Below are 25,766 nucleotides of genomic sequence, written 5' to 3' on the forward strand. Positions count from 1 at the left end.
CGAGGACGTGGCAGTTGTTAACTATGTCACGAGGACGTGGCAACTGTTAACCTTAGTTGTTAGTTTCTTTCCAATGATTTTTGTTTTATTTTTGAGACCCTCCTTTTGAAGTAGCAAACGGTCGAACATTGTATGGCCAATGTGAACGGTAGTTTCACCCGCAGACGGGAAGTTGTTGGCATTGGAATTCGTACAGTAAGAGGATGTCTAGGCTCAAAGCAAGATCATGTAGGTCCCCCCGTCTCACTTAGCAAGTTGGTGGATACTAGGAAGTGAACTCAATAAAGGCATAAAGTCAAGGTGGGACTACCAACAGAAAATAACCGACAGTTGGGCCACATTACACTTTTGGATGCGGTCCCAATGAGGATAGATGGTAAGATGACCAGTGGGAGCCCAACGGAATCATTTCCTAAAATTTAGGGAACTGCTATTTTGGGCCATGAAATGTGTTCGCGTCATTACCTTCGGTATGACCAGCGGAACGTTTAACAACTCTGCCGCGAAGTCAACTGGGCAACCAGTCGGGAGATTTTTAGGCAGCAACCCCGAAACGGGCAAAAGCCTCTAATCGCGCCAAGTGGCAAATTTTCATGCACTTGCCTCATTCAAAAAATTAGGCGCTAAATTTTAAGCTGGGAAGAGGCCTCATTTGGTTTTTGTCACACAGGTTAATAGCTATGGAGTGCTTTCTTTCCCTCTCATGTACAGTGTGGTGCTAGGAGTGATGCCCTGCACGCTACACACTGCTCTCTCTCCCCCCTACGTGCAGTTATGTGATGCCCCACAAGAGGGCTCTTCATTTGACTGATGTACAGCTGTGTGGGTTCATGCTTTTGTGCTGAGGCAAGAGCCTCCTTGAGCAGGAACAGGGGTAGCTGACTGCTACTCTAAAGCAAGCACCGGTGAGGGTCATAACCTCACCGGACGGGTGCGAAATCAGCACTGTGTATGCACTGTAAATTGACTGTTTTTCAGCCATACGGACGCCAGAACCATTGGAAATCGTGCCCCACTGGCAGAGGACAATTAGGGGACTGTTTGGGGCTGAAAACAGAGCAAAAACCAGTAAATACAGCATGCTGTATTTACTGTTTTTGGACAGGAATCAAAGGGTATACGCCAGTAGAAGTGAATTCTAGCAGGGAAATTGGTTTCACGCAAGTTTTGGGGCTGTTATGCTGCCGAAATTTGGCCAAATCAAGTAGTATCTCGCGGGATACAGGTAAAGGATTCCCACGACTCTACTTTGTAATTTATCCTCTCAAAGAATAAAGAAATACCGAAAGGGGCGCCAATTTTGGGGCCTACAGGTTGTCGGCGTCTGCTTGGAGCATTCTAGCTTCCGAGCCGTGTGTGTACTTACGTGCTAATTCCCGTCACAGGTTTCCTTTGCACGTTCTCTCTGTGTGTATCTAAAGTAAAGAATTTCGGGTGAAAGCCAAAGCCTACCGCCCCACGGGCCGGTTTCAAGGTTCCGTTGCCGGGACATCAATCACTTTTTCCTCAAAGAGTGAGCCTCGGTTGTTTTGGGTAAAGACACAGAGTACAAGAACGCGGGATTACACTATGGCCGACAAAGGGAAGGGCATCATGGAAGAGGGTTCCTCTTCAAAGGACAGACAGGAAATCCCTATGGTTTTCGAGATTGGCGAGAGCTAGTGTGTACCTCCTATCGATGTGAATGTCCCTCCAGTAGTACAAGGCTTTATGACTGGGCAACTTGAGGATGATGCGTTCAAGACTCGGTTAGTTGCCGCGGTGAATGTCTTTTCGCAAAACTGGTGCAGAATCCAAAGTTTATGGAGTTCTTGCAATCACCACCAGTGCAACAGCAAAATAGGCAACCTACACCACGTACGGAGCTTGTTGAGGCTCAAGCCCAAGTACTTAATGCGACTCAGCAGGATAGGGAACACTCGCATGTTGCGGAGTCAAGGGCTCCAAAATAGGTTCCTCCCGTGCTTGAACAGATGGTTGTTCCACGAGTTATGCCAGTTCAGCCCGCCACCTTCAGAGCCCGCATGTTGTCTTGAATGGACAGGAAACTGGTTACCAAGCAATGCACCCAATTTTTCCACCACCCACGGTACATCCTGGGTATTTCGGGGGTGGATCAATATTCCAAAATATTGTTGGTTATGCGCTTGGAAGTTAGTCATAGATGACAGGAACAGTGTTTGGGGGTATGCAAGGCATGATGCCAAACCCCATGTATGGTAGTATCGGCATGCAACAAGGATTTCAGTGCAACCAGGGCCAGTTTGGGGTGCCACAAGGTCAGCAGCCAGATATCGCACCTCTGACGCAAAATGTGAATGCCAAGATGCTGATCATGCCTACTACAGTGCCCATGTTGCAGACCATTCCTTATGACAACTTGGGGGCACTGGAGAAGCCGAAAGCTTACAAAGAAGGTGGTGCAATTGTAAAGTTCACTACTTTCAGTGGCTTTGAGGATAAAGCAAAGGCCCTCACTTTCCTCCAGCAGTTTGATAAAGCTTATGCAGGAGGGAATTTTACAGAGGCCTCTAAGGTCAAGAAAGCTGCCACTTTCTTAAAGGACAATGCGCTTACATGGTGGACGACATTGTTAATGCAAGGACAGATACCCGCCACTTGCGTTTACTTCAAGCAAATGTTTGCATCTGCTTGGCTGTCAAATGAATTTAAAGCCGACGTCATGACAGATTGACACCAACTTACTTCGGCTACATGCAAGAGCTTGTTGGAGTACAATCGGAGGTTTTGTAAAGCGTTACTCTCAATGACCTCCTATAGATTTGTGTCGTTGATAGAGCAGATAGAGAAGCATTGTTGTGGGCTGCCTAAAAGCTTTGTTGTAGAGAAGCGTCACAAGGGTCGGAAAAGGCCACCAAAGACAAGGATTCAGCCGGGACTTCTGGAGCGCAGGCAAAGAAACAGAAAAGCTCGCTGGAGGAAAAGAAGGTCCTAATGGCTGAAAATAAATGCTTTTTATGTGAGCAGCCTGGTCACTTTGCTACCAATTGTCCACAAAGGAAAAGAGCAGCTAACTCAGAGGATAAAGACGACCAGAAAGGCAAGAAGCCTAAACCCACGGCAGGTTTGGTGCCAGGCCCAATACAGATGCCAATGAGTTATGCAGGGCATGGGGTAAAGTTAGGGATCAAACAGCACTCATCTTCTTTGATCCAGGTGCCAAAGCCAACTTTATCTCACCAATGTTAGCTATGAAGCTGGGCATCAAAGCTGAAGAGATGGGGTACACAGCACATGCAGGGTTGGCATGTCCTGGCGACTCAGAGTGTGTTACTCCCATTATTGGAAAGTTGTGTCTGCATATTCAGTCATATGTGGATACGGAAGAGTTTTATATCATGCCATTGGAGCGATGCGCTACTTGGGATTCCCTGGATGTTCCCTGGCAAGACGATCACCCTTCAGTATAGGGGCAAAACTCATGTTTTGGATGTAAAGCTCAAAGGGGAGTCTGTCCCTATTGTATCTGCTTCTGCTATCACTTCTATAATAAAGAATCATCATTCTGTGTACTTGATTTTTGCACGTGCTGTCTCAGATAGTGATCAATCCAATTTATCTGTGTTAGATAAAGAAAGGTCAGCATTTTTGCATTTTCTGATTCATTACCGTCGCAATTACCGCCAGAAAAACCTGAGGACCATCGGATAGATTTGGTGCTAGGGTGTAGCCCACCAAATAGACCTTCCTACAGGGTTAGTGCGGCGCAACAGAAAGAGATTATGGGCCAGGTTGAGGAGTTATTAGAGAAGGGGCTGATTCAGCCTAGTTCTTCACCCTTTTGCTCCCTAGTGCTCCTAGTGCAGAAGGAGGATGGCTCATGGCGCATGTGTATTAATTACCGTGCATTGAATAAGAATACAATCAAGAATAGGTTTCCTATTCCTCGAATTGATGATATTCTTGATCGTTTAGAGGGTGCTGCAATTTTCAGCAGGATAGACCTTAAGAGTGGGTACCATCAGATTCGTATAAGGCCAGAGGATGTGCACAAGACTGCGTTCAGAACGACATTTGGTCTTTATGAGTTCTTAGTGATGCCGTTTGGTCTAACAAATGCTCCTGCCACGTTCAACAAATGATGGACCAGATTTTCCACTCGCATCAACAGTTTGTTGGAACGTTCTTCGATGACATGATAGTCTATTCGAAGAATGAAGAGGAGCATAGGCGTCACTTGACCATTGTGTTCAAAGAGCTGCGCAGTCAACACAGGCTACTTGTCAATCCTAAGAAAAGTGAATTCTTCTTGGGCCACATAGTCTCAAAGGATGGTGTCAGAATGGATCCCACAAAGGTCGAAGCTATTAAGACATGGCCAGACTTGAAGACTGTGCACGATGTCAGAAGCTTCTTGGGATTGTGCTCCTACTATAGAAGGTTTATCAACAATTTTGCAGAGATAGCATCGCCTCTTCACGCATTGCAAAAGAAAGAGGTCACTTTCAGATGGACCCAAAAAGAGATTTCAGCTTTTAGTCTCTTAAAGGAACAGTTGACTTCAGATCCAGTAATTGTTTTGCCAGACCTCAGGAAGTCATTTGTGGTCGAGTGTGACGCGTGTGGCAGTAGCATCAGAGCAGTGCTAATGCAAGATGGACGGGTAGTAGTTTATGAAAGCCGAATTTTGCAAGGGCCAGAGAGGACTATGCAAGTCTATGAGAAAGAGCTCTTGGTCGTGATTCATGCGCTTTCTAGCTGGAAGCACTACCTCTTAGATGCTGATTTTGTTGTTCAAACAGATCATCAGACCTTGCGATACTTCTTGACACAGTCAAAGTTATCCAAAAAGCATATGCGATGGGCAAACATTCTTACTATGTTCCACTTCCAGATTATGAATGTGGAAGGCAAGAAGAATGTTGTGGCTGATGCGTTAACAAGAAAGCCACAAATTTCAGTTGTGTCAATTCCTTATCATCATGAGTAGATGACATGAAGGAACAGTATGCTACTGATGAAGATTTTGCAAGGATCTTTGAACAGTTGCAAGGGCAACATCATGAGCACTACCTCCTCAGAGATGGTTTTATGATGATGCATGGCAGACTTTGTCACTAGGCCATTGCGACATAAGGTCATGGAAGAGTCATGTCCCACCGCATGCAGGGCATCGTGGTATTGATGAAACAGTTAAAGCGGTAGAGACATTCTTCTATTGGCCTACCTTGAGGAGAGATGCGGATGCCTTTGTGCGAGCATGTATAATTTGCCAAAAGGTCAAGTTTGACAGGCAAAAGGCACCAGGGTTGTTACAACCACTGCCGATTCCAGATAAGCCATGGGAAAGCATTGCTATGGACTTTATCTTTTATCTTCCAAGAGCGCCAACAGGGAATGATGGTATATGGACCATTATCTGCAGGTTCAGCAAGCAAGCCCATTTTATCGCTGTCAGGAAGAAGATAAAATCTGATCAGATGGCACGCTTATATGGACCATTATCTGCAGGTTCAGCAAGCAGGCCCATTTTATCGCTGTCAGGAAGAAGATAAAATCTCATCAGATCGACCATTATCTGTAGGTTCAGCAAGCAGGCCCATTTTATCGTTGTCAGGAAGAAGATAAAATCTGATCAGATGGCACGCTTGTTCATGTACAATGTGTTTAAGTACCATGGTATGCCACAATCAATTGTCAGTGATCGTGATCCTCGCATGACCAGTTTGTTCTGGAGAGGATTGTTTGAGAACATGGGCACTACGCTCAAGTTCTCGTCTTCGTTTCATCCACAAACTAATGGACAGACAGAAGAGGCTAATTCTACTGTCTTAGATCTGCTGAAATGCTATGTGTCAGATAATAAAGGCAAGTGGGAACAGTATTTGCCTATGCTTGAGTATACGTACAATAATACGGTGCATTCGTCAACTAGCAAAGCACCTTTTGAGATTGTTTTGAAGGCGGCAAAAAAGTTCCTGTCATTTTACATACAAAGGACAAGATCTTTGAGGCAGATCGATATGTTGAGAACATGAATGAAATGTATAAGAAAATTCAAGTTGCCTTCGAGAAGACTCGGGCAAAGCAGAAAAAGGCTGCTGATCGTCACCGTCGTGAATTGCTGTTATCACCTGGTGACTGGGTATTGTTAAGGTTCAAAAAGGCAAGGTTAAAGAAGATGAAGGGCAAGGAACAACTGTTTCCTAAGCTCAGTATGCATTACTATGGGCCTTTTCAAGTGCTTGACAAGATCAGTGATATGGCTTACAGGCTGAAATTGCCTGATGCATGGAAGATTCGCAATGCGTTTCACGTGAGTCTTCTAAAACCCTTCATGGGTGATGTGCTAGATGAGGATCAGCCAAAAGTTGAGGAACTTGATGAGATCCTAGTACTTGAGCAAGTTTTGGCACACAAGGACAAAAAAGTTAAAGGACAAGTTGCAAGACGTTATTTGGTGAAGTTCAAGAACTATCCGCCTATGGATGCAAAGTGGATGGAAGAGCATGAACTATTAGAGTCACCAAATGTATTGCAGCTTTACCTTGAAGCCTTTGGGTTACAACCTACTTATGCCCCAACCCAACGTGTGCAAAGGGGGGGTAATGATAGAGCTAGCACAACAAATGTACATATGAATTCAGTGTAATAGATGGAAATGACAAAAGTATGAAGGTCTCATAAAGTCATTTGTATCTATGTGTACGACCTTTCTTGCGGATACATCGATGAGATAAAAGAGTGTTGATAGCACAAGATCATCAGTGGCGTGTATTTATGGTATGCAATCGAGGAAGTTTGCGATGAGGGGGGTATGTCACAAGGACGTGGCAGCTGTTAACTATGTCACGAGGACGTGGCAACTGCTAACCTTAGTTGTTGGTTTCTTTCCAATGATTTTTGTTTTATTTTTGAGACCCTCTTTTTGAAGTAGCAAACGGTCGGACATTGTATGGCCGATGTGAACGATAGTTTCACCCGCAGACGGGAGGTGGTCGGCACTGGAATTCGTATAGTAAGAGGATGTCTAGGCTCAGAGCAAGATCATGTAGGTCCACCGTCGCACTTAGCAAGTTGGTGGGATACTAGGAAGTGAACTCAATAAAGGCATAAAGTCAAGGTGAAAGTATCCGACAGTTGGGCCACATTACACTTTTGGATACGGTCCCAATGAGGATAGATGGTAAGATGACCAGTGGGAGCCCAACGGAATCATTTCCTAAAATTTAGGGAACTGCTATTTTGGGCCATGAAATGTGTTCGCGTCATTACCTTCGGTATGACCAGCGGAACGTTTAACAACTCTGCCGCGAAGTCAACTGGGCAACCAGTCGGGAGATTTTTAGGCAGCAACCCCGAAACGGGCAAAAGCCTCTAATCGCGCCAAGTGGCAAATTTTCATGCACTTGCCTCATTCAAAAAATTAGGCGCTAAATTTTAAGCTGGGAAGAGGCCTCATTTGGTTTTTGTCACACAGGTTAATAGCTATGGAGTGCTTTCTTTCCCTCTCATGTACAGTGTGGTGCTAGGAGTGATGCCCTGCACGCTACACACTGCTCTCTCTCCCCCCTACGTGCAGTTATGTGATGCCCCACAAGAGGGCTCTTCATTTGACTGATGTACAGCTGTGTGGGTTCATGCTTTTGTGCTGAGGCAAGAGCCTCCTTGAGCAGGAACAGGGGTAGCTGACTGCTACTCTAAAGCAAGCACCGGTGAGGGTCATAACCTCACCGGACGGGTGCGAAATCAGCACTGTGTATGCACTGTAAATTGACTGTTTTTCAGCCATACGGACGCCAGAACCATTGGAAATCGTGCCCCACTGGCAGAGGACAATTAGGGGACTGTTTGGGGCTGAAAACAGAGCAAAAACCAGTAAATACAGCATGCTGTATTTACTGTTTTTGGACAGGAATCAAAGGGTATACGCCAGTAGAAGTGAATTCTAGCAGGGAAATTGGTTTCACGCAAGTTTTGGGGCTGTTATGCTGCCGAAATTTGGCCAAATCAAGTAGTATCTCGCGGGATACAGGTAAAGGATTCCCACGACTCTACTTTGTAATTTATCCTCTCAAAGAATAAAGAAATACCGAAAGGGGCGCCAATTTTGGGGCCTACAGATTGTCGGCATCTGCTCGGAGCATTCTAGCTTCCGAGCCATGTGTGTACTTGAGTGCTAATTCCTGTCACAGGTTTCCTTTGCACGTTCTCTCTGTGTGTATCTAAAGTAAAGAATTTCGGGTGAAAGCCAAAGCCTACCGCCCCACGGGCCGGTTTCAATAGTTCTTGAATTTAACCAAGAACCGCCTTCTTACTTTACCCTTATTCTTGTTGTCCTTATGTGCCAAAATCTGTTCAAGAACAAGGATCTCCTCGTTTTCTTCCACTTCGGGTTGCTCATCCGGCTCCCCATCTTCGGGCACATCACCTTTAAAAGGTTTCAAGAGACTCACATGAAATGCATTGTGAATGCTCCAAGTGTCAGGCAGTTTCAATCGGAAGGAAACATCATTGATCTTTTCGGAGATCTGGAAAGGTCCGTAGTATCGCATACTAAGCTTTGGAAAAAGCCTCTCCTTTCCCTTCTTCTTTCTCAGACATGCCTTCTCAAAACATAAGAGCACCCAATTATCCTCCTTCAATTTCAAATCGCGACGATGGCAATCCGCTGCCTTTTTCTCTCTTTACTGAGACTTCTGCAAAGCCTCGCGGACTTTGGCAAAAGCCGTGTCCAAGTCGCGCGAGTACTCATCGACTTCGAAAATCTTATCTTTCGTGCTTAGGAAGGGTGGAACATTCGCAGCACCTTCAATAATCTCAAATGGCGCCTTCCCCGTCGAAGAGTGTATCGTGTTGTTGTAGGCAAATTCTAGATACTTTTCCCATTGAGTCTTCTGATCCAAGATGTAAGACTTCAATAAATCTAAAACCAATGAATTGGCAATCTCAGATTGCCCGCCAGTCTGCGGGTGATAAGATGACGAGAACTGCAACCGCGTGCCAATGTTCTCCCAAATTGCCTTCCAAAACAAACTCGTAAATATGGGGTCCTTGTCGAAGACAATCATCTTGGGCATGCCATGTAATCTGAAAATCTGGGCCATAAATAGTCTCGCTAAGTGATCCGGCTTGACTGTTTTTTTCATTGGAATGAAATGAGCCTGCTTGCTAAATCAATCAATAACAATCCAGATACCATCATGACCACTCTGTGTTCACGGGAGATCAAAAATGAAATCCATCGGAATACTTTCCGAGGGGCGAGCGGGTGGGTGGGGGCAAAGACTGTAACAATCCCTGTGCTTTATGCCTGTCAAACTTGAGCTTCTGGCATACCAAGCAACTGCATACAAAATCATCCACATCCTTCTTGAGTTTCGGCCAAAAGAAGTATCTCTCTACCCCTTTCAAGGTGGTAGCAATGCCGCGGTGACCCGTAAAAGGTGGATAGTGGCATTCGGTCATAACCTTTTCCCTCAACGGCTGTGTAACGCACAACATGATTTTCCTCATCAAGTAGCCATCCCCAATGGAAAATCCCGCTATTGTCTCCCCATTCCGTATCCGTGTGAAAACGTCTGCAAAATCCGTATCCGTGGCATACTAGTCGACCATAACCTCAAAGCTCCTGTGGTGTATCGCGAAAATCGTCAGAACGAACGGCTTTCGAGACAAAGCATCTGCCACCAAATTCTTATGTCCATGATGGACAATCTAGAAGTGAAACTATGACAAGATGTTCGCCCACCGCATCTGCTTTTTCGATAGATGCTTGTGTGACAAGAAGTAGCGTAGACTCTTATGGTCTGTAAAGACAATAAAATCCGCTCCGAGTAGGTAATGCCGCCACTGAGTAAGAGCATGGATAACCCCCAAAAGCTCTTTCTCATAAATTTGTGTTGTCAATTCCGGCCTTGAGAACAATCGGCTCTCGTAAGCAATGACATGGCCTTCTTGCATTAAGACCGCACCCAGACTACGACCACAAGTATAACAATATACTTCAAATGACTTCTACAAGTCCGGCGAAGCCAAAACTGGTCTCGTAGTCAATTTCTCTTTCAATGTCTGAAAGGTAGTCACCTCTGTGGGTCCCCACGAGAAAGGGACTCCTTTGTGTGTCAAGATATGCAAAGGGGAAGCAACCTCTGCAAACTTTCGAATGAACCGCCTGTAGTACGAACACAATCCCAAGAAGCTTCTAACTTCATGGACATTCTTCAAATCGGGCCAATCACGGATAGTCTCTATCTTAGCCGCTTCCATCCGCACTCCTGCTGCTGCTGCTGCTGAGACAATGTATGACAAAAAGTGCATCTCTGGTAGGAAAATTTCACTTTTCTTTGCATTAATCACCAACTTGTGATCTCGTAATGCCTGAAAGGCTTAAGCTGCTAATCTCTATGTTCTGCCTCATCCTTGGAGGAAACAATGATATCGTCAAAGAAAGTGCCAACAAATAGCCTGTACTCTCGAAAAATCTTGTCCATCATCCGGTTAAATGTCACAAGAGCATTGGTTAGGCGTAAAGACATCACCAAAAACTCAAATAACCCAAAAGTTGTCCGAAAGGTTGTTTGTAGACATCTCCAGGCGCGTTTCGGATCTGATGATATCCACTTTTCAAGTCAATCTTGCTAAAGCACGAGGATCCCTGAAGTCGGTCAAGTATATCATCGATTCTAAGAATTGGAAATCTGTTCTTGATGGTGATTTTATTGAGAGCTCTATAATCGATGCACATTCTCCAAGATCCGTCTTTCTTCAAAACCAGCAACATTGGAGAGCAATACAGTGAAGTACTAGGCTGGACAAGACCCTTTTCTAAGAGGTCTTTCACTTGGTTCATAATTTCTTCGTTCTGGGCTCGGCTCACACGGTAAGGTGGCCGGTTTGGTGGTGTGCTTCCAGGTATCAGATCAATGGTATGATCTTCACGACGAGAGTGGTAACTCGCTTGGCAGGCCCTCTGAGAAGCAATCGGCATGAGAGTGGAGAAAATGTTGGCGTTTCTTATCAAGTTCAAACATATTTGTCCGATCCTCATCACTCAACTCTTTCATAAAGATCGAGTAAACAAACAGATTGGATTTCATTAATTTTGAAATGGTCGAAGCCGATACAATAGGGACAGACCCTTAAGCTTTACATCGAGTACAATGGTTCTGCCCTTCTCCGTGGTCGACATTGCTTTCTATAACCGGCCTATACAACGTAGAGGGCGGTACTATTTCAATTACCTGTTAACTTTACACAGAGCACTGAGAAGGGAAGAGAACACAGTTGCGTCCAGCGACTAGAATGTCACTGCGCACACGAGACCGACACCCTGTAGGCCCCAAAGACTGGTGCCCCTTTCGGTATTTCTTTATTCAAATTAAAGTAGACGATCCCATCACTTCGCACAAGCTTTCACAAAGCTGTCCAAACCTGGCGAGGGCTGAAAACGCAGGTTTTCGACCTGATTTTGGCAGCATAACAACGCAAAAACCCCTATAGATCAAAAACACCTGTCTAGGACGGATTCCCTCGCTATCTGGAAGCTTTCTATTGAGCTGTCACAGAAATTCAGCGGGCTGTAATTCCCTGTTTTTCACTGCCAGGTGCCCAAAAGCCTGTAAACGCATCCCAAGGCTCTCACGAGACTCCCCCAGTGTTCCCTTGCAGTTTAGGTGCGAAACCCTAAACCTGCAGAAAAACACAGCAGGCTGTAATTCGCTGTTTCGGATCGTTATTAGCGGAGCGAACACGCCTACGCGTGTCCCAAGGGCTCCCGCACGCAATGGGACAGTTCCCCTGTGAATTGGACGAGTTTTTCACACGAGAAAACTCTCCGAACTCGCTATCTTTCGCGATGGAACTGTGCGTACCTGTGGGGTTTAGCAATTAGCTAATCCGGTTCCTGTTCAAAAGGCTCTTGCCTTGGCAAACGCGCATAAACCCCCAGATTTGTACATGTTCATCTGAGTAGCCCAACTAGTGGGGCATTACCATACGTGCCAAAGGGAAGAGAGAGATGCACGAGAGCAAATCATCGCGCTACATGAGACAAAGGAGAAGGCAAGCTTTCCATTAAAGCTATAGACCTGCACCCACTACTCACACACACACTGTAGCTCACTTATGATCAAAAATCAGCCTCCTCTCTCAAATTGGGCGCCCCCTCTTCAGCTGGAAGTGGCAAACTCTCCAAAAGACGCCATGTGTCCAGTTTGCCCCTTTTGAGTTAATTTTCTAGTTCCCACTGACTTATAAAGTTATAAGTGACTTTCTGAGTGGCCCAGATTTCATTTGGCCCACACAAGCTTCCATACTCATCAGAATTCAGTGCTAACTGGCCCGACCAGTCCCAGAATGACCGACCAGACTCCCGTTGTGAGAAACCTATTCGGCCACAGCCGTTTCACACTGGCCATGCAATGTCCACTTGCACCTTTTCAAGGGGTCCGGGAAAAACAAGTAAAAATAAATAAAAATATCTAGTACTTATTTATGGAAGGCAACAGGAAAAATACACCTCCTGGTGACACACCCCACCCTTGAAATACTGCAAGCGACCTCGCTTGCATGCCAATAATCCATGCGGTATCTCCTGATATCAGATATATTCTATGATGGGAATCCAAGATATACATGCTTCCGGAAATGTAGCGTTGGACGATTAAACAATCCCACCAACCTGGCTACGACACATATATCAAGCATAGAAGTCTTCTAGTGTACTCTCAAGCACAAACTTCTCTAGCTAAATTCTGTATGGAAAGAGTAGATACAATTGCTTAACTACTCTCTTGAGCATCATGAACCATGCTCTTGCCTTGCTCCAGAAAAGGGTACATCAAGTCACTGTGGGTTCCATCTGAAAGGCTTCAAGATACAATTGCAATAGCTGAGGTGAATCAACCAATTCAGACTCTTCCATCCATTTGGCATCCAATGATGGATAGTTCTTGAACTTCACCAAATAGCGTCTTGCAACCTTTCCTCTAACCTTTCTTTCTTTATGTGCCAATATCTGTTCAGGAACAAGGATTTCATCCAATTCTTCCACTTCGGGTTGTTCCTCATCAAGCATATTCTCTGGCACATTACCAACAAAGGGTCTTAGAAGGCTGACATGAAAAGCATTATGTATTTTCCATCCTTCTGATAGCTTTAACCTGTAAGCTACATCGCTGATCTTTTCTGAAATCTGAAAAGGACCATAATATCGCATATTGAGCTTAGGAAACAAGCATTCCTTGCCTTTTCTTTTCCTTAACCTTGCCTTTTCAAAGCGCAAAAGCACCCAATCACCAAGTGAAAATACAAGTTCACGACGGTGATGATCAGCAGCTTTCTTTTGCTTAGCCTGAGTCTTCTCAAGAGCAATCTTTATCTTCCTGTATGTTTCATCCATATCTTGCACATACTTGTCTGCCTCAAAAATCTTGTCCTTAGTCTGCAAAATGGGCGAGACTTTCTTCCCTCCTTCCACTATCTCAAATGGTGCCTTACCTGTTGACATATGCACAATGTTATTGTAAGCATATTCAACCAATGGAAGATGGTGTTCCCAAGTTGCCTTGTGCTCTGACACATAACATTTGAGCAGGTCCAGAACAATAGAATTTGCCTCTTCTGACTGTCCATCAGTTTGCGGATAAAACGAAGAAGAGAACTTTTGCGTAGTGCCCATGTTCTCAAACAATGCCTTCCAGAAAAGACTCGTCATAGGTGGATCCCTGTCACTGACAATTGACTGAGGCATCCCGTGATATTTAAAGATATTGCTCATGAATTTCTTGACCATGTGTTCTAGCTTTATCTTCTTCCTCACAGGAATGAAATGGGCCTGCTTACTGAACCTACAAATGATAGTCCAAATCCCATCATTGCCTGTTTGCGTCCTTGAAAGATCAAAGATAAAGTCCATTGCTATGCTTTCCCATGGCCTATCTGGGATCGGCAATGGCTGCAACAATCCGGGTTGCTTTTGTCTATCAAAATTGACTTTTTGGCATACTAAGCATGATCTTACAAATGTGTCAACATCTTGACGCAAAGCTGGCCAATAGAAGAATGCCTCAACCCCTTTCACTGTCGCATCAATTCCACGATGTCCAGCATAAGGTGGAGCGTGACTTTCCATCAAAACCTTTGGTCGTAACTGTTTAGTAACGCATAACTTTCCATGCATCATGAGAAAGTCATTCTTAAGCATATAGTGCTCATGATGTTGCCCATCAACAAGGTGGTCATAGATCCTTGCAAAATCTGAATCTTCAGCATATTGTGGGTCATTTCGTCTAGTTCACAATGGTACGGAATTGACACTGCTGAAATTTGGGGCTTTCGTGACAACGCATCAGCCACCACGTTCTTTTTCCCTTGCACATGCACAATCTGAAAATGGAACATTGACAAGATGTTTGCCCATCGCATGTGCTTCTCAGACAACTTCGTCTGTGTGAGAAAATATCACAAGGTTTGATGATCCGTTTGGACAACAAAATCACCCCCTAGCAGATAGTGTTTCCAACTAGTGAGAGCATGAATTATTGCCAGCAATTCTTTCTCATAGACTTGCAAGTTCCTTTCAGTCTTCAAAAGAATTCTGCTCTCATATGCGACCACTCGGCCATTCTGCATTAAAACTGCACCAAGACTATGGCTACACGCATCACACTGAACCACAAAAGGTTTCGAAAGATCTGGCAAAATGATTACCGGATCTGAAGTCAACTTCTCTTTCAAGTGTTTGAACGCTAAAATTTCCTTGGCTGTCCACTTGAAAGTAACTCCTTTTCCTTGTAGATGGAGTGGAGAAGCAATCTCAATAAAGTTTCGAATGAACCTCCTGTAGTAGGAACATAAGCCTAGAAAGCTTCGAATGTCATGTACGGACTTCAAGTCTGGCCATGATCTAATTGCTTCCACTTTAGCGGGATCCATGCGTACTCCATCCTTTGAAACAATGTGCCCAAGGAAGTGAATCTCTTGCAAAAAGAATTCACTCTTCTTTGCATTAATGAGTAGTCTGTTCTTACGTAACTCATTGAAAACTGCAATCAAGTGATCCATATGCTCCTCTTCAAACTTCGAATAGACAATCATGTCATCAAAGAAGGTACCCACGAAGTTTCTATGTGGTCTAAAAATTCTGTCCATCATTCTATTAAACGTGGCAGGAGCATTTGTGAGACCAAATGGCATGACAAGAAACTCATAGAGACCAAATGTTGTCATGAACGCAATCTTATGGACATCTTCTGGCCTAATGCGTATCTGATGGTAGCCACTCTTTAGGTCTATCCTTGTAGACAATGACGCTCCCTCAAGCCGATCAAGAATGTCATCTATCCTCGGTATGGGGAACCTGTTCTTGATGGTATTCTTATTCAAGGCGCGATAGTCAATGCACATGCGCCATGAACCATCCTTCTTCTGCACTAAGAGTACAGGCGAACAAAAAGGGGATGAACTGGGCTGAATCAGCCCCTTCTCTAAAAGCTCGTTGACCTGACCCATAATCTCTTTCTGCTGGGCTGCACTAACCCTATATGGTGGTCTATTCGGTGGACTAGACCTGGCACAAGATCTATAGTATGATCCTCAGGTCTCTCAGGAGGTAACTCCCCTAGCAAAGAGTCCGAAAAACAATCACTAAAACCACTCAAAAAAGTTGACCTGTCTTTATCTAAGGTAGACAAATTAGATACAACTTGAGGTACTTCTTTTGCAAAGATCAAGTACGCAGAAAGATGATTCTTTATTACAGATGAAATAGCAGAAGCAGAAACAACTGGAACAGACTCGCCTTTAAGCTTTACATCAAGGACATGAGTCTTTCCTCTATGTACAAGGGTAATCTTTTTGTTGTAAGTATCCACCATAGCATGCAACCTGTAACACCATGGGATACCCAGTAACACATCACAGCCCTCAAGTGGCATAATATGAAATTCTTCCGCATCCACATAGCTCTAATGGGAGTAACAGGCTCTGAATGACCTGGGCATGCCAAACTTGCTTCCCCTGTCATACCCATCTCCTCTGCACCAATGCCCAACTTTGATACTAATTCTGGTGATATGAAATTTGCACGGGCTCCTGGATCAAAGAAAACCAGCACTGTCTGGTCTCTAACTTTGCCCCAAGTTCTGCACAGCTCCGTGGCATCTGTGTTTGGCTGGTCTCCAACCAAATCTGGAACAAGTCCTGCACTTGGCTTTGGCTTCTTCCCTTTATGGTCTGACTCGTCATCCTTATCCTATGACTTCTTCTGTGGGCATTCATTTGCAAAATGTCCTTCTTGTTCACAAATGTCGCATTTCTTGGCCTCCCTAAGAGCTTTCCTTTCTTCAAAAGTTTTGCCGGAAAAATGCCTTTTTGTCCTTGTCCTCGTCCCGAAGAAGACTTAGACTGCTTCTTGGACGTATCACCTTCTTCAGTGGAGGGCTTCTTTGTGGGAGGCTCAGAAGGCTTTGCTGCAACATTGCCGTTGGCTGAAAACTGTTTGGACTGGGAACCTTTCTTGTGGCTATTAAATCCATCAGAATCTCCCTTCGACAGATTGCTGGCCACTCTTGCATTCTCTATCAACTAAAACATATTCATGACAGTAGTCTTTGTGCAATAATCCCTGATTTTCTTGGGCAATCCGCAACAGTACTTCTCAATCTGTTCTGACAATGGCACAAACCTATAAGAGGTGACTGGCAACAGTGCGGCCCAAAACTGTTTATTGTACTCTTCCAAATTCGCACACTATTTAGCATTCAACTCGTGCCATTCTGTCATCACATCCACTTCAAAAGTGTTTGTCAACCATGCAGGCGCAAAAAGCTGTTTGAATTGGACCCACGTTGTTGGGGCTTGACCCTGGTTCAACAATGCGGTCCACCATTGAAGCGCATTCCCTTTCAAGAAAGTGGCAGCCTTGCGTATCTTTGAAGATTCCGTGAAGTTTCCTCCAGCATAAGCTGCATCGAACTGATGTATGAAGGTCAAGCCTTCAATTGATCCTCAGTTCCTCTAAAAGTTTCAAACTTCACTCCCTGCCCACCTCCTTCAACTGACTCAAAGGAGCCACATTATCATAAACAGGTGCCTGTAACAGTGGTGCTCCATGATTGTTCATTCAAGCACTCGCATCAATTGTTTTACCTGTCATATCTGCATTTTGTACGTATGGCTGCGAAAAACCAGCCATACCAAATTGTGTTCCACGCACTCGAAACTAGCCGTAGGCACCCTGAAAACCTGGTTGAACACCCTTGTTCGCGTACATAGGGTTACCCATGCCTGTTTGCATTGTCCCGAACACATTCCCTAGCATATAACCTGTGGAAGGTCCAGCCATAGCTTGAAACACTGAACCACTTCCAAAATAACCAGGATAAGTATTAGGTAATAGAAGGGTCTGACGCATAGCGTGTTCATTACTCCCTTGACCATTCACAAACGGTTCCTGTCCAGCTAAAGCAAGCTGCTTTGGATCATTGGACACCGCTAGTTGCTCAACCACATGGGCTTTCCCTCAAGCATCATGAGTCCTCTGCGCATTGGAAATCTCCTTTTTCTACAACGGCTCAGTCATGCCCTGTGTAGGAGGCTGAAAACCCTGTGTCAGAGCCTGTAAGAACTCCTGCATCCTTGGGTTGTTAGCCAACTGTTGAAACATGTCCATGCAACAATGCAGTTGGGTTCTAAACAACCTGTCCTCTTCTTGAAGAGTTGAAGGAATCTGCTCTGTGCCATGTGAGGAAGATCCCTCTTCAGGTGCTTGGTGTCTCTTCTCTGCCATATCGACAAGCTCTGTGTTGCTTTCACCCACAACAATCCACGCTGCACTTTTTGAAGAAAAAGTGACTATCCCGTCGATGGAACCATATAACCGGCCTGTACAACGTAGAGGGCAGTACTATTTCAATTACCTGTTAACTTTACACAGAGCACTGAGAAGGGAAGAGAACACAGTTGCGTCCAGCGACTAGAATGTCACTGCGCATACGAGACCGACACCCTATAGGCCCCAAAGACTGGCGCCCCTTTCGGTATTTCTTTATTCAAATTAAAGTAGACGATCCGATCACTTCGCACAAGCTTTCACAAAGCTGTCCAAACCTGGCGAGGGCTGAAAACACAGGTTTTCGACTTGATTTTGGCAACATAACGGCGCAAAAAACCCTGTGGATCAAAAACACTTGTCTAGGACGGATTCCCTCGCTATCTGGAAGCTTTCTGGTGAGCTGTCACAGAAATTCAGCGGGCTGTAATTCCCTGTTTTTCACTGCCGGGTGCCCAAAGGCCTGTACACGCATCCCAAGGCTCTCACGAGGCTCCCCCGTTGTTCCCTTGCAGTTTAGGTGCGAAACCCTAAACCTGCAGAAAAACACAGCTGGCTGTAATTCGCTGTTTCGGATCGTTTCTAGCGGAGCGAACACGCCTACGCGTGTCCCAAGGGCTCCCGCACGCAATGGGACAGTTCCCCTGTGAATTGGACGAGTTTTTCACACGAGAAAACTCTCCGAACTCGCTATCTTTCGCGATGGAACTGTGCGTACCTGTGGGGTTTAGCAATTAGCTAATCCGGTTCCTGTTCAGAAGGCTCTTGCCTTGGCAAACGCGCATAAACCCCCAGAACTGTACATGTTCATCTGAGTAGCCCAACTAGTGGGGCATTACCATACGTGCCAAAGGGAAGAGAGAGATGCACGAGAGCAAATCATCGCGCTACATGAGACAAAGGAGAAGGCAAGCTTTCCATTAAAGCTGTAGACCTGCACCCACTACTCACACACACACTGTAGCTCACTTATGATCAAAAATCAGCCTCCTCTCTCAAATTGGGCGCCCCCTCTTCAGCTGGAAGTGGCAAACTCTCCAAAAGCCGCCATGTGTCTAGTTTGCCCCTTTTGAGTTAATTTTCTAGTTCCCACCGACTTATAAAGTTATAAGTGACTTTTCGAGTGGCCCAGACTTCATTTGGCGCACACAGGCTTCCATACTCATCAAAATTCAGTGCTAACTGGCCCGACCAGTCCCAGACTGACCGACCCAGACTCCCGCTGTGAGAAACCTATTCGGCCACAGCCGTTTCACACTGGCCATGCAATGTCCACTTGCACCTTTTCAAGGGTTCCGAGAAAAACAAGTAAAAATAAATAAAAATATCTAGTACTTATTTATGGAAGGCAACAGGAAAAATACACCTCCTGGTGACACTTTCAAAGCCCGATACTCGACCACGACGTTGTTCTTGTGGTACCAAGGAATTCTCAAGAGAACATCACAACCTTTCAAAGGCATTATGTAAAAGTCCTCATGCCCCAAATACCCCTGACAATGCAACCGAAGTTTACCAATGACAGGTGTAATGGCTACGTCTTTGCCGGGTGCCACTAGAACTGCCTCAGCAAGTGGTCCCATCCGATCGGGAGTGATCTCGAGCCGCACCGACAATTCCGGTGAAATGAACTTGGCCTTGGCTCCTCCATCAAAGAAGATAAGGGCTTCTTGATCTTTCACTTTGCCCCAAGATTGGTAAAGTTTTGTACTCTCGTCCATCGTGTTGGGATCGGTACCCACGCAATCTGGAACCAGTCATGTTTTCATCTTGCCTTTTCTTCCACGTTCCTCAGCTGCTCTCAAACTCTCAGGCCTATCATCGCCCTTGTTCTGTCCTTTCTGTGCCTTTTTAGGGCACTTCGGAGAGATATGCCCAGTTTCCCCGCATCCAAAGCACTTCCCTTCCTTGATGTAGCGAGCTCTCTCCTTAGGAGTGAGTTTGGGTTGTGCATCTTTCTTTTCTGGGTTGCTCTTCCTCTTTCTACTTTTATTTGTCAAAGTCTGTTCGGCTCTTTGCGTCATGATCTCATCTGTGGGGTAGGTCAAACTGCAAGAGTGAATGGCAAAACCCCGTTTCGCATGACTCATCAACTCTTGAATGGAAAATGACTTTTGTTCTAAGCAGTGATCTCAGATCTTTGTAGGAAGACCCAAGGTAAACCGCTCAATCTGTTCCTTGAACAAGATCTTCTTAAATGAAGAGGCGGGTAGAAAGAGCTCCAAATTCTCTTGCAACAAGCGTCCACTGTATCCTTCTTGGTCATCCGAAGATGGTTCCAAGCAATTCGTATATCGCGTTCATACTCTCGAGTCAGCCATGAAGAAATAAAAAGCCTCTTAAATTTCAGCCATTTAACTGGCGCTGTCTTGTTTAATAGAAGCGTGGACCACCAAGTTTGAGCATTCCCCTTAAAGTAAGACGCAGCTCTCCGAATCTTAGAGTGCTCTAAGTAACGCCCTCCCACGAAAGCAATGTCAAATTGCTGTACAAAAGAAAAAGCCTTCAAAGCATCTCTATAACCAAAAAACGTGTCAAATTTAATTAACTGTCCATCTTCCTTAAACTCTCTAACTTTCTTGCTTTTGTCTTCCAGAAAGTCATACTGGTTGGCTTAATAAATATTGCGTAAAAGCCGCTGTCTTCAGAGTCCAAACTCTCTGTAGACGAGTCCTCTGTAGAACTGTCAACCACGGGGCGAGATTTAGACTTCTTTGCCTTTTTCTTGCCCTTTCCGAAGCGTAGCTTTTTGCTTCGCTTTTTGCCTTGTCTGTCTTCTTCGCTCGAGTCAGATGAGCTAGAAGAACTTTCAAAAGAAGAAGAAGAAGAACTAGGTACTCCTTCAAATCGAACACGCTTCTTTTGCTTTCTTGCCTTTTCAAAAGTAGACTGATGACCCAAATAACCCGGGAAGTAAGCGCCTTTCTTCTGCTTTTTGTCGTGCTTTTTAGCTTTGTTCGGTGCGTCAAAAAGCTGAGCAATTCGTGCATCAACTACCTCTTCTAATTCTTGCTCTGTATACTTCCTGGGAGTAGGAGGTTTCTTAAGAGCGGGTTTGCGGGGTGGTTTTGTGGTCTTCTGCCACTGCGTGTGCACCTCATCAAAAGAAGTCTGGCTCATGAATTTTGCAAATTTCGGGTCCTTCGCAAAATTAAGCATCATCTTTGTTGCATCGCCGATCAATTGTCGACACTCCATCTCTTGACGCTCGACCGGAGTAGGCCGAGGCCGGCCGTACTCCTCGCGTGAATCTTCGTTGTGATCCCTTCCCGCATCTCCGGATGCAAAGGGAGTCGACTGATCTTTGCCTGAAACCATAGGTGCCGCGTAAAAAGGATCGGATTTCTCGTAGGAGAGAAATTGGCCGCGCTCTGATACCACTGTAACAGACTTGGACACTCTAAGACGAGAATCTACCACAACACCACAAAAGATCACTTCAAAACAGTTCACAGTTCACAGTTGATTCGACACTGGCCAGGCAGAGTTTTGTGCCTAGAGATATTGGCCCCAAAGACTGGCGCCCCTTTCGGTATTTCTTTTTGTATGTTGCAAAGTACAAGTGGGTAGCCGGGACTCACTCTCAGACTCTGCGCCTGGATGCTCTGAGAAGTGAGAGCCAAACTATCTAAATAAATGTCTACAAGGGATGCCAAAAGCAGAGCCCCAAAGCTTCAAAAGCTGTTCCAAAAACTGAAATCAAAAGCTTGAAAAGCAAAAGAGGCTTCTCTCTCTCTCTGAACCTCTTGCATCAAATAAAGCAAAAAGGTTCTCTCTCTCTCTCAAGCTCTCTTGCGTAGAAAAAAGCAAGGCCCAAAAGCTCTCTCTAATTTGCGTAGCCAAAAGCACAACGTTGGCTACCATAAAATCCACCTCGATTTGCAGGCTGCCACGTCATCAACTATACGGAATTGCCACATCGGCATTTCGCGTAGTTTTCGGTTTTCTGCAGCCAGCTAGCCACGTCACCCTTTCTTGCCAAAGGTTGTGTATGGACAGACACGTCACCGAGTTGTGACAATGATTGCATGTGTAGGGATGCCCTCACCTCGCGTGAATGTTGAGCGTGATGCACAACCTCCAAATTACAAGTATAGGTGCTAGCATTTTCCACATTTCCACATGTGATAAAAAATCAACCAAAAAGCTTCTTGATCTGCCCAGGTTGGAACATACATTGCTATAAGTCCAATTTCAAAGACCACACATAACTGTTGAAAACAATGCCAAACATAATGGCTTTTAGCAATGCCTTACATGTTGCCACATACCTCCAAAGCCAAGCATAGATGATCAGCCCGTATGGCATACATGTCAAGACCAAGGCAATGCGCTCTTCCCCTCAATGTTTTCTTGTGGAGCGGATATTGCGCTTTCTTGGCATTGCCTTGCTAATTGCATCTCTAGAGAGAGAGACCCTCGCTCGGCATCATCAGTGGAAAACAACCCAAAATTTCTTGGCCAAGTTGGGGTATCGCACTATGAGTGCATTCCAAGAGAGAACATCCAGGACAAGAAGCTCCTCAAGCACTCTTTATGCTTTATGAAGTGCACCACATTTGGTATACATGTTGACCAAGGCAGTGCGCTCTTCCCTCCATGTTTGCTTGTATAGCAGATATGTTGCTTTCTTGGCAATGCTCTGTTGATTATATCTAGAGACAGTGAGACGCCCCTCGATTGGCATCTGCCAAAAATAACCTAGAACTTCTTTGCCAAGTCAGGTGTATCCCACAATCAATGCATTCCAAGAGACGACAACCCGAACCGGAAGCCTCCTCAAGCACTTTTTGTGCTTTGTGAAGTGCACCACATTTCGCATACATGTGGACCAAGGCAGTGCGCTCTCCCCGTCCATGTTTGCTAGTGTAGGGGATATTGCTTATTTCTTGGCGCTTCTATGCTAATTGCATCTAGAGGGACACCCTCTCTTTGCATCCGCCAAAAACAACCCAAAGCATCTTGACCAAGTTAAGCGTATCCCACAATCAGTGCATCCCAAAAGACGACATCCCTGACAGGAAGCTCCTCAAGCACTTTTTGTGCTTTATTGACCAAGGCAGTGCGCTCTTCCCCTCCATGTTTTCTTGTGTAGCGGTTATTGCTTCTTTCTTGGCACTGCTCTGCTGATTGCATCTAGAGGGACACCCTCTCTTTGCATCCGCCGAAAATAGTCCAAGGCATCTTGGCTTAGTTAAGGGTGTCCCGATTCCCACAATCAATGCATTCCAAGAGACAACATCCCAAACAGGAAGCTCCTCAAGCACTTTTTGTGCTTTATGAAGTGCACCACATTTAGCATACATATCGTCCAAGGCGAGTGAAGAAATTGGGCACTCGCTTTATAGAACAAACTTCAACAGGGTGTTTACTACAGCCTACAAGCTACAACCCATTGGAGGAGCGCATAAGAGAGAGAGAGAGAGAGAGAGAGAGAAGAATTAACAACAACAGCAACACCTCGTGTCATGCGACTTCAAATTTTTTCTTCAAAAATGTATATTTCTAATTCCTAGAATTATGTGAGGCAGGTTGTAGGCCTGGCCTCTATTGCATCGTATTCAGAGTGTTGCGTCGCTACCATCCCCGGCCAATGGCTACACGTGCCCTTGGACCAAGTGCCCACCCTAGCACCCTTCCTTTGTAAATTGGCACCCGCTTTTTTCAACTCGTAATCTGGATAAGGAGTCCGACCAACCATCATAAGCGATCGAAATACTGTCTAGAGTTTGCTTTGCTTTTCTTTCACCAGAATATTTCCTAGGGTTGCAAGGACATGATCTGCAGGTGAGAGGATTTAGCCATACCGTACCCCTCTACCCTCGACCTCTCATGCTTATCCCTCTCTAGCCACAATATACTCACCTTTTGGCTCCCATAGTTGAAATGACCGAACCCAACCTAACATAGTTGCAATAGCATCCATGTTTATGTTCGTGAAAACAAATCTCCACCCAAGCAAAGTGGCCAAGAAGGTGCGTCTTATGGTGATCCTGCCTTTGTCGCATGGCCAACCTCAGTAGACAAACAACAAGGGCCCTCCCTCTCTCTCTCTCTCTCTCTCTCTCTCTCTCTCTCTCTCTCCACACAAAAAAGGCCATTTGACTTCTCCAACTTCTTCTGATCAAACTGTAAAAAGAGAAGGCACGAGAGAAAAAAGAGAGAAACAAAACTTGTTGTTGCTCTGTACTTTCCTCTGAGTGTCTTGCTTCACCCTTTTAAGTAGTTGCATAAAAAGCAGCATGCAGTTCTGCTACTACAAACATGAGAGACAAAAAGGTTAAACCTGAAGCACGCTTGTGTGTGTGTGTGAGAGAGAGAGAAGGTACCTTTACCGTGATGTAGGCTTGGCACGAATGTGGCCTGCAGTGGGCAAGCTAGCATTGTGATTAACCTGTTTTTTTGTGAGAGAAAGCTCTGTGCGTGTGTGTGTGTGTGTCCGTGCGTGCACATGAGAGAAATCCTTCCTACGGAGTGCTTTACCTTTCTTCTAATATCAAAGCTTTGCAAAACTCACAAACTGTAAGTGAGAGATATGAATTAAAAGCAAAAAATTTACAGATACAACCATGCTTAGACCGAGCCATGGCTCCAAGATCACCTAAACATCCCCAGACACCATATCCAAACCAAAGGAGGCCGAACAGGGGAGGCCATCCCCGACAAACAAAGACTGAAATCCAAACCTCATATAGCTGATTGGGTAGGACCCGCAGTCCCCATCACCAAGAGATCTCTCAAGGTGCCACCAACGAGGTGATGTTGCCATTGGAACACTCATTGCCCCGACAAGTACTCCACCAGCTGAAGACGAGCCAGCCACAGACGAGCCAGCAAGAGACTATTATGCCGAGAAATGCACGAGAGAACTGTGTGTACCTGAGAGGGACTGCCACTCCGCCCAAGGATGCCCAACACACAAACGGAGAACAATCAACAGTAACCGCCAAGCAAGGCAGAATCAGTACCAAACCCCCACAAGCTTAGCCAAACCAAGAACGACACAGGCCAGAAAAAGGGGTCCAAGCCCCATCGTCACTGAAAGTCGATGCCACCAACCAGAGCAGCTTTGCCACAGTCACCCAGCTGTTGACCTGCATCGCCACAGCCTCGAAGCGGTCTTCGAAATCCCCTCTGAGGGTTGGGAGGAAGAACTCTCCCAAAGGCAACAATCAAGGGGAGGTAGAGAAGACAGGACGACAAAGAAGCAGACACGAACGGACCCCGCGTCTCACCCAACACGGCATCTAATGAACGGCCCCGCACAACGTGTTGTTGACAAGCCCAGCAAGCCTCCTCCCAACCATGGAATCAATTTGGACCATCGATCTCTTAAAACTAAACTCGGGATCTCGAGTTTAGATTATTCAACTCAAAATTTCGAATTTAGTTTTTATCGACCAAGGGGGACCTAATCTCGAGATGCTCGCGCTTCCCTAGTTGAGATTTAAACCCTCACTACTAGCTTGAGAGTTTCTAACCTTAACCATCACGTCCGCGTGCATTTTCTTAAAATAGATGTATTTTTTCATAAACTTAAATTAAAAACAATAGATTTCGACATAAAAATTAAACTCGAGATCCCGAGTTTAGTTTTTACGCATCAACGGTCGAGATATGCGAGCGCCCTTGATTTTGCACAAGAGCCATTGATCCCATGGTTGGGACCCCGTGGCACTTAAAGCTGAGGGCGAAACCGTAGCTCTAACAAGGCCTCCCAGGTTCAATCCAAAATCTTCTATATAGTTATTGCAACTTTAAATGATACTAGTAAAACGCCGTCGCCTTCAGCGGTGGCATGGCCTCTCTCTCTCTCTCTCTCTCTCTCTCTCTCTCTCTCTCTCTCTCTCTCTCTCTCTCTCTCTCTCTCTCTCTCTCTCTCTCTGGCTGCGTTCAGACGATGAGGCGGTAAATTTCTTCACGCAGGGGCATCAAAATTTTGTGTCTCACACTGGTTAGTCACAGCTGTGGT

General features: G+C 45.3%; 1 long non-coding RNA gene across 2 annotated transcripts in view; it reads right to left on the reverse strand.

Moving 5' to 3' along the window:
* LOC147433770 (uncharacterized) overlaps window positions 1–25,118 on the reverse strand; it is a 44,015-nt gene extending 18,897 nt beyond the window's left edge. Inside the window, exon 1 of one of the 2 annotated variants that reach the window (XR_015185298.1) lies at window positions 24,124–25,118. This is a non-coding gene — a long non-coding RNA (uncharacterized LOC147433770). The other variant, XR_015185297.1, reaches the window with a different exon arrangement.
* Window positions 25,119–25,766: the final 648 nt, after the last annotated feature.

This window comes from Adiantum capillus-veneris, chromosome 19 (genome assembly GCF_014529385.1).
Source record: "Adiantum capillus-veneris isolate H3 chromosome 19, ASM1452938v2, whole genome shotgun sequence".
Lineage (NCBI taxonomy): Eukaryota > Viridiplantae > Streptophyta > Polypodiopsida > Polypodiales > Pteridaceae > Adiantum > Adiantum capillus-veneris.